This window comes from Pseudopipra pipra, chromosome W (genome assembly GCF_036250125.1).
Source record: "Pseudopipra pipra isolate bDixPip1 chromosome W, bDixPip1.hap1, whole genome shotgun sequence".
Taxonomy (NCBI): domain Eukaryota; kingdom Metazoa; phylum Chordata; class Aves; order Passeriformes; family Pipridae; genus Pseudopipra; species Pseudopipra pipra.
The window spans coordinates 12370573-12386611 of record NC_087580.1 but is presented as its reverse complement, the minus strand read 5'-3'; the positions used below and the strand labels follow the sequence as shown (position 1 = coordinate 12386611).

At 54.2% G+C, this 16039-nt stretch overlaps 1 long non-coding RNA gene and 1 pseudogene across 1 annotated transcript in view; both read right to left on the bottom strand.

Moving 5' to 3' along the window:
• The window catches only part of LOC135406163 (uncharacterized), a 396593-nt gene extending 381837 nt beyond the window's left edge, over positions 1 to 14756 (bottom strand). The window contains exon 1 of the long non-coding RNA XR_010426183.1: positions 14561 to 14756. This is a non-coding gene — a long non-coding RNA (uncharacterized LOC135406163). The remainder of the gene's footprint in view (positions 1 to 14560) is intronic.
• Positions 8004 to 8718, bottom strand: LOC135406290 (gastrula zinc finger protein XlCGF49.1-like; annotated as a pseudogene).
• Positions 14757 to 16039: the final 1283 nt, after the last annotated feature.

Genomic DNA, 16039 nt, shown 5'->3' with positions numbered 1-16039 from the left:
GTGGGGCAGCCGGGGGGATGACGACAGCCTGCAGGGAAAGGGGCAGGGCATGGACACCGTAGGACAGCCTGGGCTGGAGAGGAGACAGGGAGGGGGAGAAGCTGAAAGGCCCTGACAGAGCCACCTTCTGCAGGCCTTTGGCCATGGCTGCTGTCTGTGTCCCTGATGCCAGGAGGAGGGGAGTGCCCCTTGCAGCCCTGGGGCCTCATGGCCTCCTTGTCCCTGCTCAGCAGCCTGGCAGGTGCCACCCCATGGGCCTGCCCTTGGCATTGCACATCCCACATCCAGTGCCCCAGGAACAGCCCTGAGGAATGAGGCAGGGACAGGATGTGCCTTCATAGGGGCTGGGGCTCAGGGCTTGGTCCTTTGGACTAATAAAACACATCCAGGTTTCCTTATCATCAGAGCCACCTTTCCATTGCTTGTCCATACTTGTCATCACTGGAATTTTCTGTTCCAATTGGAACCTGGGGACGTTTTCACAGTCGTGTCCCTCAGTGGGACCCATTAACACTACAAGAAACGTCAGCATTTCAAACTCATTTTGACTTCTTGAGAAGTTGTTTGAACTTCCTCTCAGGGACTGAGTCTCATGTAAACAACATCAAACCCCCTGAGGGTCATGAAATGCCTGGGGCTGTTGCTGTGCTGCTGAGCTGGGCCGGGCTCCTGGCACACAGGGAGCTCCTGGCAAGCAAGAAGAGCTTCAAAGAGACAGCTCTGCTGGTGAGCAGCTCCTCTGCACAGCCCAGCAGGGCTGAGGGCACTGCCAGGGCAGCTCAGGGACACCAGCAGGGCACAGACAGAGCTTCAAGGGGCTCAGCACTGGCAGGAGGGCTGAGAGCTCCCTGCAGGAGGAATCTTGGCAGGGCTGCACATGGTGAGTCTGTGGCTGCAGGGCAGTGCAGGGGCAGCTCCTGGAGGCATCTCCTAAAGCTGGCCCAGCCCCAGCTGATGGGGTGGGTGAGCAGAGGGCTGTTTTGGGGCACTTTGGAAGAGCTGTGAAGCCGGGGGTGCAGCCAGGGGTGCCCAGGGCTGTGGGGCAGAGCAGGGTCCTGCAGCCCAGGGCGCTGTGCTGGGCAGGGACTCTGCTGCCTGCCAGGGGCAGCTCTCAGCCGACCTGGGGAGCTGATCCCAGGGCTGGGGCACAAGGGCTGTGGGCAAGGAGCAACACCTGGCAGGGCAGGGAAGGGCTCTTCACCTGTTTAGAGCAGGCTGCAGATTGTGAGAGCTGCTCAGAGCTCCAGGTCATTACAGAACATTTCTCAGGGGAGTTTTAGAAAGCACAACAAGTCATGGGATACCTGAAAGTGAAGGATCCTGTTCTTTCCATCTTCAAATATATGTTTTCAGGTTGGGAAATTGGTCCTAAAAATTAATCTCACAGTTCAGGAGGAGGCACTGAAACTCCAAATCTGTTCCTCTTACAGGAGAACAGACCAGGCAGTATCAGAAATCACCACACCTGTGCCTTACATGTAGCTCTGGGTCACTTTTCCAGCTTCCTCAGGGTTGCTCTGACGTTGCCATCAGAGCCAGCACAGCCAGAGATTCCCCTGGGCAACGCTGCACTGCTGGGCTGGAACAGAGAACATTTAACAAAGCTGCCCTTTTAAACAGTGCTGCCCTGCACTCATCAGACTGTAGGTATTTGGGTTTACTAAAATTTAATTTGCATGTGAAGTTATGTTCAGGCAGCACGAGGGAAAAAGCACAGGGCAGATGGGAACAGACAGAGGGACACTGCAGCTCTCCTGGCTCTGCACTGAGCTACAGAGAGCTGTGCTGTTTGTCCTCTCTTGTTTAAAGTCTCATTACATTTTGCATCATAAAAATGAGGATTTGTACCCTAACAAGAACAGGTATCAGGTGCAACCATAGAAAATAATAACCACAGACAACATTATTTTAAGGACATGCTAAGCCTTTCCCCTGAAGCACACACTGTTCCATGTCTTGAGAGTGGAGACTGAACTTTTCTATTCAGGGTGGATGATGCCTGACATCCCTTGGGAGGGTTTGATGCTGTCACAGACCAGCTCCACGTCCCCACTGGAGCAGAGGAAAACTGAGCCCTTGGCAGCACATGGGCAGAGCTTCTGTTCCTCACAGCACGCTCAGCCACCACGAGAAAGGGAAAGGAAAAGCCTTTCAGTTCTGGGGATTTCTATGAGAAATAAAGAGGCTTTGCTTAGAGGAGTCTGTCTTAACTTCTCCCTGTCCTATCGTGTTTCTGAGCAGTGTCCCTGTGCTGGGAAGCAGCAAATGGAGCAGCTCCATGCCCCAGTTCCTCCTCCTGGCATTGGCAGACAGGAGGGAGCTGCAGCTCCTGCACTTCTGGCTCTTCCTGGGCATCTCCCTGGCTGCCCTCCTGGCCAAGGGCCTCCTCCTCAGCGCTGTAGCCTGTGACCACCACCTGCACACCCCATGGGCTCCTTCCTGCTCCACCTCTCCCTCACAGACCTGGGCTGCACCTGCACCACTGTCCCCAAAGCCATGCACAATTCCCTCCATAACACCACAACCATCTCCTATGCAGGATGTGCTGCACAGCTGTTTCTCTTTGCCTTTTTCATCTCAGCAGAGTTTTCCCTCCTCACCATCATGTGCTACGACCGCTATGTTCCCATCTGCAAAACCCTGCACTACGGGACCCTCCTGGGCAGCAGAGCTTGTGCCCACATGGCAGCAGCTGCCTGGGCCACTGGCTTTCTCTATTCTCTGCTGCACACAGCCAATACATTTTCCCTACCCCTGTGCCAGGGCAATGCCCTGGGCCAGTTCTTCTGTGAAATCTCACAGTTCCTCAAACTCTCCTGCTCACACTCCTACATCAGGGAACTGGGCCTTATTGGGGTTAGTGCTTGTTTTTGTTTTGGTGGGTTTGTTTTCATTATTTTCTCTTATGTGCAGATCTTCAGGGCTGTGCTGAGGATCCCCTCTGAGCAGGGACATCACAAAGCCTTTTCCACCTGCCTTCCTCACCTGGCCGTGGTCTCCCTGTTCCTCAGCACTGGCCCATTTGCCTACCTGAAGCCCCCCTCCATCTCCTCCCCACCCCTGGATCTGGCACTATCAGTTCTGTACTCAGTGGTGCCTCCAGCACTGAACCCCTTCATCTACAGTCTGAGGAACAAAGAGCTCAAGAACACCCTGAGGAAAATGATGACTGGATGCTTTTCAGGAGCAATAAAGTGCCTGTTTTCTTGTGCATAGCATTCAGAATGGGACTCACTAATGGCCCAACCTTTCTGCTCAGGTTTTTCGTGGCGATCATCGGGTTCTTCTTGCAATAATTTTCTGTGCAATGAAATATTATTATGCTTCTGCCTTCTAATTTAGTGTCTACCCATTGAATTGGACCCAGAGATGTATAAAAAGTGAATCGTGCTCTCTGAGTCTTTAAACAAAATAAAGGACCCCGCAGTGTCTTCTTTGTCCAAGAACCTTCTTCTTAGCTGTTCCCAAAGGACAGCACACTACAGGACAGGGTGTATTTGCAAACGGGATGGGGACAATAATCCCAGCCCAGCAGCACTGCCAGGGAGCAGCAGTGCTTGGTCATTGCAGAGCTGCTCTCTTGCCACTCCCACACTGTCCTCCTGAGCCCCTTTCTCGCTGTAAGGCCTGAGTGCTCTCTGAGCACAGTCCTGGGGGCTGAAGCCCTTGGAGCACAGGCAGGGCCAGGCCCTGGGAACTTGTGAAGCAGAGCTGGGCTCCCTTCCAGCATCTCCAGGATGCTGTGGGATCTTCTGAGGCCACTGCATGGACTGGGTCACTTCTTCTGGGACCTTGCTCCAGGGCTGGAACTCTCCTGCAGTGTCACCATGACACTGCTGCTCTCTGCTTTCCAGGTTCCATTTTCAGATCCAGTCTTCCCCTCCTGTTCACAGGGACATCCTGTGAGTGCTTCAGAGCTGCCATCCTGGGGCAGTTCCTGCCCAGCATGGGCAGGCACAAGGTCTCTCCACCTGCTCCTCTCCCCTCCCCAGTGCCACTGTTTTCTGCAGCCTCCTCATCCTTGCCCAGCACAGCCCTCCTGGCACAGTTGGACACAGCCCTTGTTCTACCCCCTCCTCAGGCACCTGCCCAAGCCCCTCAGCTCCAGCCTGATGGCCACAAACCTTCAGGGCAGGGAGGCACCGGGCAAAATGCTGAGGAAACCTTTCAGCTGCACTCAAATCCAGTTGGAGGGGTTGGCCTCGAGGAAGAAATCAATTCTCATTTTCCAGAACCAGCAGGACAACCTGTGTTGTGTCCTGGACACTCCTCTGGAAGTGTGGGCTATGGAAAAGGTTTTGGTGTCAGGGCTGTTGAGAAGGCTGGGCAGTGTCACTGGGAGACCTCTCCCAAACCCTTGGAAAGGCCAGAGCCATCCCAGAGCTTCCTGGGGCCTTGGCAAAGGCAGACATGGAAGCAGTCTGCAAACAGGGCAGCAAGGAGGGTTGGCAGAGTTCCACACTGCTCAGGCTCAGCAGGGAAGGAGATAGGGCAAGTCCTCCTGCAGCCATTGCCAGGCATGGGAAGGACAAGGCAGGGATTGCAGAATGCCTGTGGGAGGGAATAGAAGGGGATGTTTTGTGCCCAGACTTTATCAAGGCCCTTGACATGGTTTCCTGTGGTCTCCTTATGGCCAGACTGGTGAGAGCTGGACTGAAGAAGTGGAAGATGTGGTGGGTGGGAAGTTGGCTGAATGAAGAGTGTCAAATAAAATCCATGGTACAAAGTCCTCTTGGCAGCAACTTCCTGGTGAAATCCCTCAGTGACCATCTCTTGAACACCACTAGAGAACCTCTTTATTATCTCTCTGTACAATGGGACAAAATGTGTTTTCAAGTCCTTTGTGAATGATGCCAAATTTCAGAGAGCCCTTGAGCAACCTGTCCTGGTTTAAAGACATTTATTGAGGTGGGAACTCCAATCAAATTACTCCCCTTTTATTCCCCACCAGTACAAGGAGACAAAATACAAAGAGGTATAAGTGAAAAAAATAACAGTTTACTGTTGGGGAAGAAGAAAACGACTGGCAGAAATACCAGGCTTGGAGACAGATCTATAACCCCTGAGATGACTAATCTACACCGGAATGGACACTAATACACTGGAAAAGACGTTTATTTACCGGATGTGACTACCATTGGACTGACAGTTTTTCCCCAGTTTTCCCCAGTTTGTTGTTGTACTGTTCTAGTGCTGTATGTACCCCAGCTTGTTGTTTTAAAAATCATATCCTCCATATTGTCTCCTTCTTCCCTCACAGTTTTCCCGCCAAACCCTGTTGTTCTGCCCTGTTTTCCCGCTCCTCTGCCTGCTATTGGCTGCTGTTTGGTGCAGTGCAGAGGTAGCTCCTATTGGCCCATTCTCCTGGTGACACCCAGACTCCGCCCATCTCTACCCTGTTGCCCTATCCCAAGAGCCCCTGAGTTGTCAATCCTTTACTCCTCCCCTATCCTGAGTCCAGCCCCTATTCCAACCCTCTGTAAGTCCCTGCTTGTCCTAATAAAGTTGGCATTGCTTCACGAGACCTCAGCTGTGTCAAGACCCTGATTTGCAGTGCCCGGTCCCATTTTCCTTTCCCCCGCAGGCCGTGGCAGTTCACTGATGAGAAATAGAGCAGCAAAACCAGCAATAGCAACAGAACAGTTCAAAGAACAGCAGAGAGAGAAATTGCTTCCTCTCTGCCCCCCTGCCCCAACTCCCTTTTGTAAACAGATCAAAACAGGGATCAACACGTACCTCCCTTCCCCCTTTTCCCCCTGAATGAACAAAGAACAAAAAAGAAACCAAGGAAAGAGGGGGCAAAGCCAAATCTGGGCAAATCTCTGGTCTGAGATCAGTGGTGCTGCCCAAGAACACGCTGACTCCAGAGGTGTCCAAGCGGGGCAGAGCCGGCGACACCGGTCCCTGCGGCGGCGGGGGGGAGGCAGCGGCTCTGCTTGATTCCATGGAGTTCTGGGGAGGCACAGGGGGTGCCATGAGACTCTTCAGTGTCACTCTGGCCCCTTGGTTCCATGAGATTCCACAGTGTCCCTGCATTCCTTTGGTTCATGAGGCCCTGCAGTGTCACGGTGCCACTTGATTCCGTGACATTACAAAGAATCAGAACGGCCCCTTGATTTCAGGCCAACTGCACATGGGGCTGCCTTGGGGGGAGTGTGGGCACCCAGACAAGGGAGTTGTCACCCCCTTGGCCTCAGCACATCTGGACTGGTCTGTCTGTCTGTGAGGTTCCCTATTCTAGAGGAATGAGGAAGAACTGGAGAGGGTCTAGAGGAGATGTGACAGGATGGAGCTTTTCTGGGTGCTGGAATGAAAAGAAACTTGTAAAGTGCAGGAAGGTTCAAACTGGATGTGAGGAAGAAGTGTCACTAAGAGGAGCTGCAGGACTTTTGCATTAGACCTCTGATGGCCCATCAAAGCCCATTCCCCCCTCGACCAATCTTGAAAGGCAGGAAAAACCCTTTTCCCAGGCCCCTCACGGGAACTCTGCGCAGGCCCAGGAGATGTTGGGGGTTTGTGGCACGGGCTGGGACACCATCCATGGATATAATAACTCATAACTTCTTGGAGTGTGGGGGCTTCCCTCCCCCACCCCAATGGATCAAGGCCACCACTTCAACTGACAGCCATTGGAGCTGCAACTGCCAAGTTCCATCTCTGGACCCCGTGGGCAGTGACTATAGACAGCTTTCCACTCTCAGCTTTGCTTTCCCTTACTCTCCCTTACCCTTATCCTGCCTTTCCCTTATGCATTTTCCCTAAAGGTTCTCTTTATGCCATATTGCTGTAGATGAGAGATAGAGATGATAACACCCAAAATGGCAACATACCTGTTTACCTTTGAAAGAAAACTGTTCTAAAATAAACCCTACATATATGTTTTCAAACACCGATTATTCAGTCACCTCCAGCGTGATCCTGCTTGTTCCCAGTATACCCCAGTTGCGCCATCATGGTCCCAGTTGCCCTCAGAACGATCCCAGTCACTCCCAGTATGACCCCAGCCGCCTTCACTGTGAGCCCAGTTACTCCCAATAGGATCCCAGTTGTGCCCAGCATGGTCCCAGTTGCTCCCAATTGCTCCCAGTGGGATCTTAGTAGCTCCCAGTTGCCTGAAGCGTAGAACCACTTGCTGCCAGTATGATCCTAGTCTGATCCCAGTATGATCCCAGTACATATGATCCCGCTGGATGCAGTCTGGGTCTCGGTGTATCCCGGTGTCCCCCCTGTCCCCCCACCCCGGTGTCACCCCCTTTTCTCTCCCCACAGAGCTCCTGAGCCGGTGGCGGCCGCAGCCCCTCCCCAGAGCCTCGGGCCCAGCCTGGACCCACCCCGTCCCTGCGAGGATTTTGGGGGGGTTGTGTGTCCCCCCCTGCCCTGCTGTCACTCTGCCTCCACCCGGCTGCTCCCAGTGATCCCAGTAAAGCTTCCCAGTTCTCCCCAGTCCTGGTTATTGGGGGCAGTGGGGGAGGGGCTTGGAGGGTCTCTGTGAGGTGGAGCCGAGTTTGAGGGGGGCAGAACAGGCCCAGGATGGATCGGGAATGGGGACCCCGCTGTGTCCCCCCTGTGTCAACCCGCTCTGGGGGGGCTTTGGGAGGGCACCTGCCCCTCAATAAAGCACCCAGCTCACACCAAAAGGTGCTGGGACACCCCAAAAGCTTCCCCAGAGCTCCCCAAGGACCCCCAAACACATTCACAGTCCACCCAGGACCCCCCCAACCCCTTTTCTGGGGGGACTTCTCTGGGCACTGGTGGTGCTGGGAGCCCCCCTGGCTGCAGGCGAGGAGCTCTTGGGTGAGTGGGGGGTGGGAAGGGGACGGTCGGTGGGAAAAGGGGGGTCAGAGGGGATAACGGGGTGGTGGGACCCCAAACTGAGTGGGAGGGGAGTGGGACACAAAAGCAAGAATTCCTAATTAGAGATGGATGGAACCATCAGGGGGTTCATTTGGGTGGAAGGAGTGGCCAAAGCTCTTCCTGCAGGTGGGGCGCTGGTAGGGCTTCACTTACTGGTGGGTCTCTTGGTGTCTTGTCCAGTTAGAGCTCTGGGTGAAGCTCTTTCCACACTCCCCAATCTTGTAGGGCATCTCCCCAGTGCGGATGCGGGTGGGTGACGAGGTGGGAGTTCTGTTTGAAGCCCTTCCTGCAGTCGGTGCAGCGGAAGGGCCTCTCATTGCTGTGAATCCGCTCATGCAGGAGGAGATTGGAGCTGGTGTGAAACCTCCTCCAACATTCTCCACACTGGTAGGGACGTTCCCCGGTATGGATGAGCTGGTGTTTGCGGAGGTGGGAGCTTTGGCTGAAGCTTTTCCCACATTCCTCACTCATGTTGGGCCGTTCCCCAGTGTGGATGCGCTGGTGTTTGCGGAGGTGGGAGCTGTCCCTGAAGCTCTTTTCGCATTCCCCACATGAGTGGGGCCATTCCCCAGTGTGGATGTGCTGGTGTCGGAGCAGGTGGGAGCTCTTCCTGAAGCTCTTTCTACACTCCAAGCACCTGAAGGGCTTCTCCCAGCTGGGAGGCTGCTCAGGCTCCACCAGCTCAGAGCTCCCCCTCAAACTCTGGCCGCCTTCTTGGCACAGGCTGAGTCTTTCCTCCTCAGAGCACCCTGGGCTGAGCAGGTCAGGACAGTAGTAATAGTCAGTGAGTCTCCAGATGCCAATGCAGTTCTCAGAGCACAGTCTGGAACGGAGGAACTCGCAGCACAGGTTGACGATGCCCATGACGTTGGACTGGTCTGCTGCAACCAGCAAACTCTCTTTTGTGTCTATTCCTGGTTGCTGATTGATGCTGGGGACCTGAGGGAGCCTCTGCAATCCCCTCTGTGGGGCACAATCTCCTCTCCAGAGCTTGACTCAGTGCAGACTTTGCAGGGGAATCTGTGCTGGCAGCCCGAGTATGTCCTGACCCCCCATGCTCCCCCCAGGATATTTGGGATGAGTTCCCCCTTCCCGGTCACCTGTGGGATGGGGGGGCGATTGTTCTCCTGCTGTGGAAAGGGTTGGCAGAGGGGGGCTAAGGGGAGGGGGGAGAGCGGGAGTGGGGTTGCCATGAGGGTGCCTTGGTGTCCCCATGCCTTGATCCCTGGAGAGTGAGGGAGGTTGGAGAGAGGGGGGAGCTGCAAGAGCCCTGAGAGCCTGGAGAGGGCCGCACGGAGAAGGGGAAGCCTGGACAGTGGGGACATCTGGGATCCCAAGGACAACAAAGTGGAGAACCTGGAGAGGGGGAATGTCTGGGAATGTGGCACCTCGAAGGCAAGAATCAGAGATCTTGGAGATGGATGGAACCATCAGGGGTTCATTTGGGGTGGAAGGAGCGGCCAAAGCTCTTCCTGCAGGTGGGGCACTGGTAGGGCTTCACTTACTGGTGGGTCTCTTGGTGTCTCGTCAAGTTAGAGCTCTGGGTGAAGCTCTTCCCACACTCCCCACACTTGTAGAGCCTCTCCCCAGTGTGGAGAGTTCTGTTGGAAGCCCTTCCCGCAGTCGGTGCAGCAGAAGGGCCTCTCATTGTGTGAATCCGCTCATGCAGGAATGCAGGAGGAGACTGGAGCTGGTGTGAAATCTCTTCCCACATTCTCCACACTGGTAGGGACGTTCCCCAGTGTGGATGCGCTGCTGTTTGCGGAGGTTGGAGCTGTCCCTGAAGCTCTTTTCGCAGTCCCCACATTGGTAGGGCCGTTCCACAGTGTGGATGTGCTGGTCAGTGAGGAGCTGGGACTTCTGTCTGAAGCTTTTCCCGCATTCCCCACATGGGTAGGGCCATTCCCTAGTGTGGATGTGCTGGTGTCAGAGCAGGTGGGAGCTCTTCCTGAAGCTCTTTTCACACTCCAAGCACCTGAAGGGCTTCTCCCTGCTGGGAGGCTGCTCAGGCTCCACCAGGTCAGAGCTCTGGCTCAAGCTCTGGCCGCCTTCCCGGCACAGGCTGGCTCTTTCCTCCTCACAGCACCCTGGGCTGGCTTTGGAGCCCCTCCTGCGGGGGGATCTCCGGCCCTTTTCCTCCCCGCTGCCTTCCTGCGCCGGGGAGCCCTTCAAAACAGCCTCTCCCACCAGGCTCTCAAGGGGGATTTGTCCTCCGGGCTCTCCGTCCTCAGCTCGGGGCCTGGGGTAGGAAGCAAGGACAGGGAGGGGATTTGCCTCCGGCCCACAGGGAAGGCCAAGGACATCCCCCCAACTCCGGCCCCGGCAGGACGGCGGCGCCAGCGGGGTTGTCCTGCAGCCGGGGCCATGCTCGGCTGACAGAGCCAGCACAACACCCGCCCAAAGGGGCACTGACTGCCTCCTCACCTGCCTGGGGGGCCCAAGGCATCTTCCTCTTCCTCGCAGCCTCCTCATCCATCCGCCCAAGCTTTGGGAAGGACAAATCCTGATGGGGGGGAAAACAAGGGCTGAGCACGTTGGTTTGGGGGTTCCTCCTGCCCAAGTCCATCTCTAGAACTCATCGGGCATCATAAAAACCTCCAAAACAGCAAGAATCAGCCCAGAAAAACTGAAACCACCAAGATTCAGGCAAAAATCCCTTTCAGAAATAGCAAGCAGTGCAGGAGGAGCCTCCCAAGCAGCAGTTGCAGGGCAGCAGGGACCGACCTGAGCTGCCTTTGGTGCCCAGGAACTCCCCCCACACAGCCCCTCTCCTGCCCCGAGGGACCAGCAGAACAGGGGGAGCCCAAAGGACTGGACTGGAGGAATTGAACAGACATTTTGGGGCCATTTGATGGACGTTTTGCAGGGGTGGTGCACAGACTAAGGGAAGGAGACCTGTGTGTTCTAGCAAAGAATGGGAAGGGGCTGGTGGGTGGTGAAGTTGTATTGAGTCGTGTGGGGCCTGGGCATGATGGGACTGGTGTGGAATAAGGGCCAGAATGTGCTGCTTTGGGCCGGGGTGGAGTTAATTTTCTTTGCAGGGGCTGCTGTGGGGCTGGGGTTGGGCTTGTGCTGAGCACAGGCTTGAGAACACAGAGGTGGTTTGGTTAGTGCTGAGCCTCCCCAGAGCCAAGGCCTTTCCTGCCCCTGGCACAGACACACTGGGGAGGGGCTGGGGGTGTGTAAATAAATCCTTGTGTTTCCAGTACTGACCTGAAGTAGGTACTGCAACAAGAGAGGATGAGCTTGTGAGCTTTGAATTCAACTCCATCCACACTTATGATTGCATCACAGAGTTTCCCCTCAAGGCAATAAAACTACTTCTGAACCAGCAGAGTCTTCTGGGTGCTGTGGTTGACTGGACACGACGAGAAGTCCAGCTGGTCAGGGAAGTCCAAGACTGGGCGGGCACCAATGGCCCGGATTGGCACAGTGAGCTTTTCTCTTTCGCTGATGCAGACAAGCTGGTGGAAATGATCCTGCAGGAAAAGAGACTGGCACAGCATTGAGGGCATTGAGTGCCATCCTCATGGCAGAAGAAAAAGACCTGTTTTCTATGACCATTTGTGGGCATGAATTTACCTCTTCCACCCCAAAAATGACCACTAATTCATACTAATAAAGGCTGGAGAACAGAGCATGTGAAAAAGCATCATTTTTGCTCCATTCCAATGGGAAAGAATAAAGTTTTCTGGATCATCTTTTTGTTCCTCTGGTATTTTCCATATTTAAATCCCTTCCACTGAACCTAGAGACGGCTAAACATCAACACCCCTCCCTGTCATTTCCCTGCTGTTCCATCTGCCTCTTCCCCCGTGAACGTTCAAGAACAGGCATGGAGGGAAAGCACAGCCCTCTAGGCCCAGCTGCAGGGCCTGGCAGCACCACGCCGTGCCAAGGTGTGACCAGCTCCAGGCTGCCTGCCCCCAGCCCAGAGCCGACCTCACAGCAAGGGCTGGGCTATAACCAGTGTGCAACAAACGCCCTGGCTTTAGAGAGAACGTTCCTCCAAACTCACCTTGCTCCCCTCAGGGGTGAAAAGGATGTTTATAGTGCAAAATGAGCCCGGTGGGATCTGATGGCACACACCATTGAGGCCGAGCAACTTGAAATAAGGTGAGCTGTCCATGGTGACCTTCACCAGCTGAGTAACCTGCAGGAAAGACACAAAATGGTGATTTTGCCACTAATGGAAACAGGAGGAGGCCTGGGTGTGCCCTGGTGACAGCCTTCCTTGACCATTTTCCCAAAAGACTTTTAGCTCTGGAGGTACAAGCACAGGCTACACAAGGGTGAACTTGGATCCCTCTGCCTGGGCAAAGCAGCTCGGCCAGAGGCAGTAGGGCAGTGCCTGCTGGGAAGGAAGGTCAGGCACCAGCAGTATGGAGATAGAACACCTGAACCAAGTCATCCTCATTTCAACAAGCCCAGAGAATCTGCCTGCTTCTGCCTGCACACAGCCACGCAGCCCTGTTCCAGAGGGAGAATGTGCTACCTGAAGGCAAACCAGCACATTGGCCTGGGGGAAGGAAGAAATTCCCTTCTAACAGACTGAGGTGGAGTGGGGAAGTCCAGCTGTGGGGAGACAGTCCCATGGGCACACCAGCAGAGGAGACCAGACCCTTGGCCTTCCTGGGAAACTGAAGAGAAAAGGAGGAACACAGCAAGACAAAGAGACAAGCCCCGACACAATGAGATGGCAAAGAGAATTGAAATGGGCTGTAAAGAAGCAAGGGAGAAGCACAAGACACTGCCAGGAAAGGCTGGTGCAGAAGATGGGAGCAGTCAGCTTGCCAGAGTGAGGGAAAGCCAGAGGGCCCTGCAGGCTGGGCCTGTCAACTCTGGGCTTGAAAGGTTATTTTCTGCCTGGAGAAACATGAGCAGCACCGACTGACAGTGTGGTTTCATTATTAAAAGCCAGTCTCAGCTCTCCAGGGGCTCTTGCTGCCTGGTGACTGTGGCCAGGCAGCTGCCAGTGCAGGCAAGCCAGACTGCTGGGCATTCCTGCAGCCACCCTGCTGCCAGTTTCTGCCCTCAGGGGAACACAGGCACAGGGACAGCAAACAGGCATTTGCTAGCACACAGGCATCAACCCCTGAGCACCAAATCCCATCTCACAACCTCTAAACCAGGTGATTTGAACTCCCTGCTGTCTATTCCCACCAGCTTGCTCTTGGCACAAGAGTCATTTGAGAAACTGTTTCCTTGACTGAAATTCAAAAGGTCTCAGTTTTCCTCTTTACAGGGCAACACAATTGCTGACATTTTTCAACTTCTTCCTTCTCAGCTTTCGTGGGCAATTGCAAAACAATCACACTTGGTTCAAGTGAAGGTGGAAACCCTCAAGAGCCCATTGCTCTGGATGTCAGATACCAACAAGGCACGGCCAAAATTCGGGGAGAATCCTCAGCACGGGAAAATTCCCACCATCTTGCAAATCCAAGGTGGTGAATCTGGATGGGCCACAGCTGATACTTGCTCTGCTGTAAACCATGGGGGTTACACCACTCTCCTCTTCTTCTAGCACAGTGTTAAAGCGCCACATCCCAGCACTTACCTTGTCTCTATTCCTCAGAAGCAGGGCCGTTTCACAGACCTTGCCAAGGACATAGTTCTGAAACACCAGCTCGGATGGGACAGGCTCAAGCAAGGTCTTGTTCCAGTCAGGGGATGAGAACTGGAGAGGTGAGAGAGAGCAGGGAGAGGTTCAGCTGCGGGGAGGAAGGCTCGTGAATGACTCTCCTCTCTTGATCCCCGGTGAAGGACAGGCTCTTGGTGACTAGGTCTGCCCAGCTGCCACTGGGGGAACAGTAGCTCACCCACCTCTGCTCTGAGCTGATCAAAAGCTGCTGGACCACACCAAGCAGGCTCAAGCTGAGCAGCTCTTTTGGCAGGAGTTTCTCCAGCTTTCCTTCTCCAAAATGCCAGGCAGCGCTTACCTCCAGCACAGCCCTGTGCTAATGGGGTCCCAGAGCTCTGGGCACTCACTGAGCACTCAAGCAGTAAGTGAAACTCAAGAATTTACATCAGACTCCACAGGAAACAATTTTTGGGTGACCTTTACTCTGAGGCAGGGAGACTGAGGCCCACACAACTCCAGACTCTAGAGCTTAGACACCAGTAAGAAGAGAACAGCACCAGAGAAGGTTAAGGGCAAAAAGAAAGTACCACAGTAGATAGGGATAGGACAAATAAGGTGAGTGCTGCATGAGGATAAGGTTCAGCTCTTTTCTCAGCAGTGCTGGAGTTGTGTTAGACTGGGAGTAATTCCCTCAGGCCCTCAGCCTTCAAAGGCCAGCACTGCCACTGTGCAGGGAATCCTATGACCCACAGCATTTGCCAGTGACAACACCAAAGCAAGAGGTGGCTCTTTCAGTGGGACAATGGAAAATGGCAAGCTCGTGCCCTTGTGTCCTGCTCCAGCCTTCCCCCGCTATTGTGCCTTCGCCATGGTAGCTAAACTCCAGCAAACCCCACCAGCTTCAGCAGAAATTATTTGTGTTGGCTTAGCACAGATCAGGACTCCAGCATCTCACTAGGAGAACACGTTTTGCCTTTGCCCCAGCAGAAGGAACTCCACCACCACCAGCAGTTTGCAACGACAACAGGACCCAGACACTGAGGGGTTTCAATGAGCTGGAGGCAAGGCACGCAGCCTCTTCAAGTGTCACATCTAACAGCAAGGAAAAGGGCAGGAAAAGGCTACCTTGGAACTGGAGTTCTCACTCGTGCCTGGGGGCCGGACAGTCTTGGGCAGCTTTGTCTCCTGAGGGCTGTCCGGCTTCTTCCTGAGCCTGAGACCAACCTCCCTGAAGTCAAAGATGGTCAGCTGGAAGGCAAAAAAACCAGCAAGAGCCTCAGAAATGCCCTTGTTTAGAAAGGCTTTTCTTGTTCAAGTGGCTCTGATGAATCCTTTGTGATCACAGCCACCAGGACAGTCCTGGAAGTCCTGGACCTGCTGAAGTATTAAACATCACAAAATTAATGGTATAGAGCAGAACACACTTGCTCAGCCACGCTGTCATCCTGATTATCCTCCCTATGCCCTTGGGGGCATTTTTGGAGCCAATTTACACCTCTAATATTTTTTTCTTTCCTGGAGAGAGAACTGATTCTGCTTGCACATTGTAATCCTTTCAGAAGAACTTTCCCCCCTAGTTTTCCTCACTTGTTGTTAATATTTTTTCCTCTTAAGTTTAAAAATTAAAACCTTTGCTCTGAAAGAGAGTGAAGGAAGAATGAAGAAGCTTCAAACCAAGGAGAAAAACCTTAAAATCCGAACAGCACAACAAGTCTCCTCCTGCTGCATTAATGCCGCCTCACGAAACGGCGATGGCCTCTGCAGGCAGCTGCCTAAAAACACCCACGGCTTCTCGGGAACACAGACATGCAATTGTTATCTTTTTTTTTCCCCTAAAGCTTTCATTTTTCTCTTTACATTCAGCCTCTCAGTGACTCCCGAGAGCCCTCTGCAAAGCCATAAACTGACTTTTGGAGGAGCTTTTGGACACCCCCAGCAATGGAGCGGCGCTACGCAAATTGCGTAAGGGGGCCACCAATCCTGCGGCGCTACGCAAACAGCGTAAGGAGGGCGCCAGTAATGGCAATGGGGGAGTTACGTCAGTTGCGTAAAGATACGCAAAAGGCGCAAGAGCCCTGCCCTCAGCGCTACGCAAATGACGGGAGGGCCATGGTGGCTTCCTAAGGGCTCGCGGACCTTTCCCACTTCATCCCAGTCCTCTCCAAAGGGCTCCCACTTTGTCCCAGTCCCTCCCTAAGGGTTCCCAGTCCATCCCAGTCCCCTCCTAACGCCGTTGCCCTCAGCCCTACGCAAACGGCGTAAGAGGGCGCCGGTAACGGCAGGAGAGGGGCGCTACGTAAACTGCGTTAGGATACGCAAATGGCGTAAGCGCCCTGCCCTCAGCGCTACGCAAATGGCGGAGAGCCCCGGTTCCTTCCTCGGGGCTCCCAGTTTATCCCAGTACCTCCCAGTCCTTTCCTAAGGGCTCCCAGTTCATCCCAGCTATCGCCGCGTTCTCGCGCTTTCAGAATTTTCTCCCTCCGCTTCCCAACTATAAAAGGGACTTTCTGTGCTGAACACCGAGCCGGGAGCACTGACGGGCTCGGTGCAGGGGCCCTGTGGTATTTGGTTTCTCTACAGTTCATGTTTTTATAATGAAGGGGG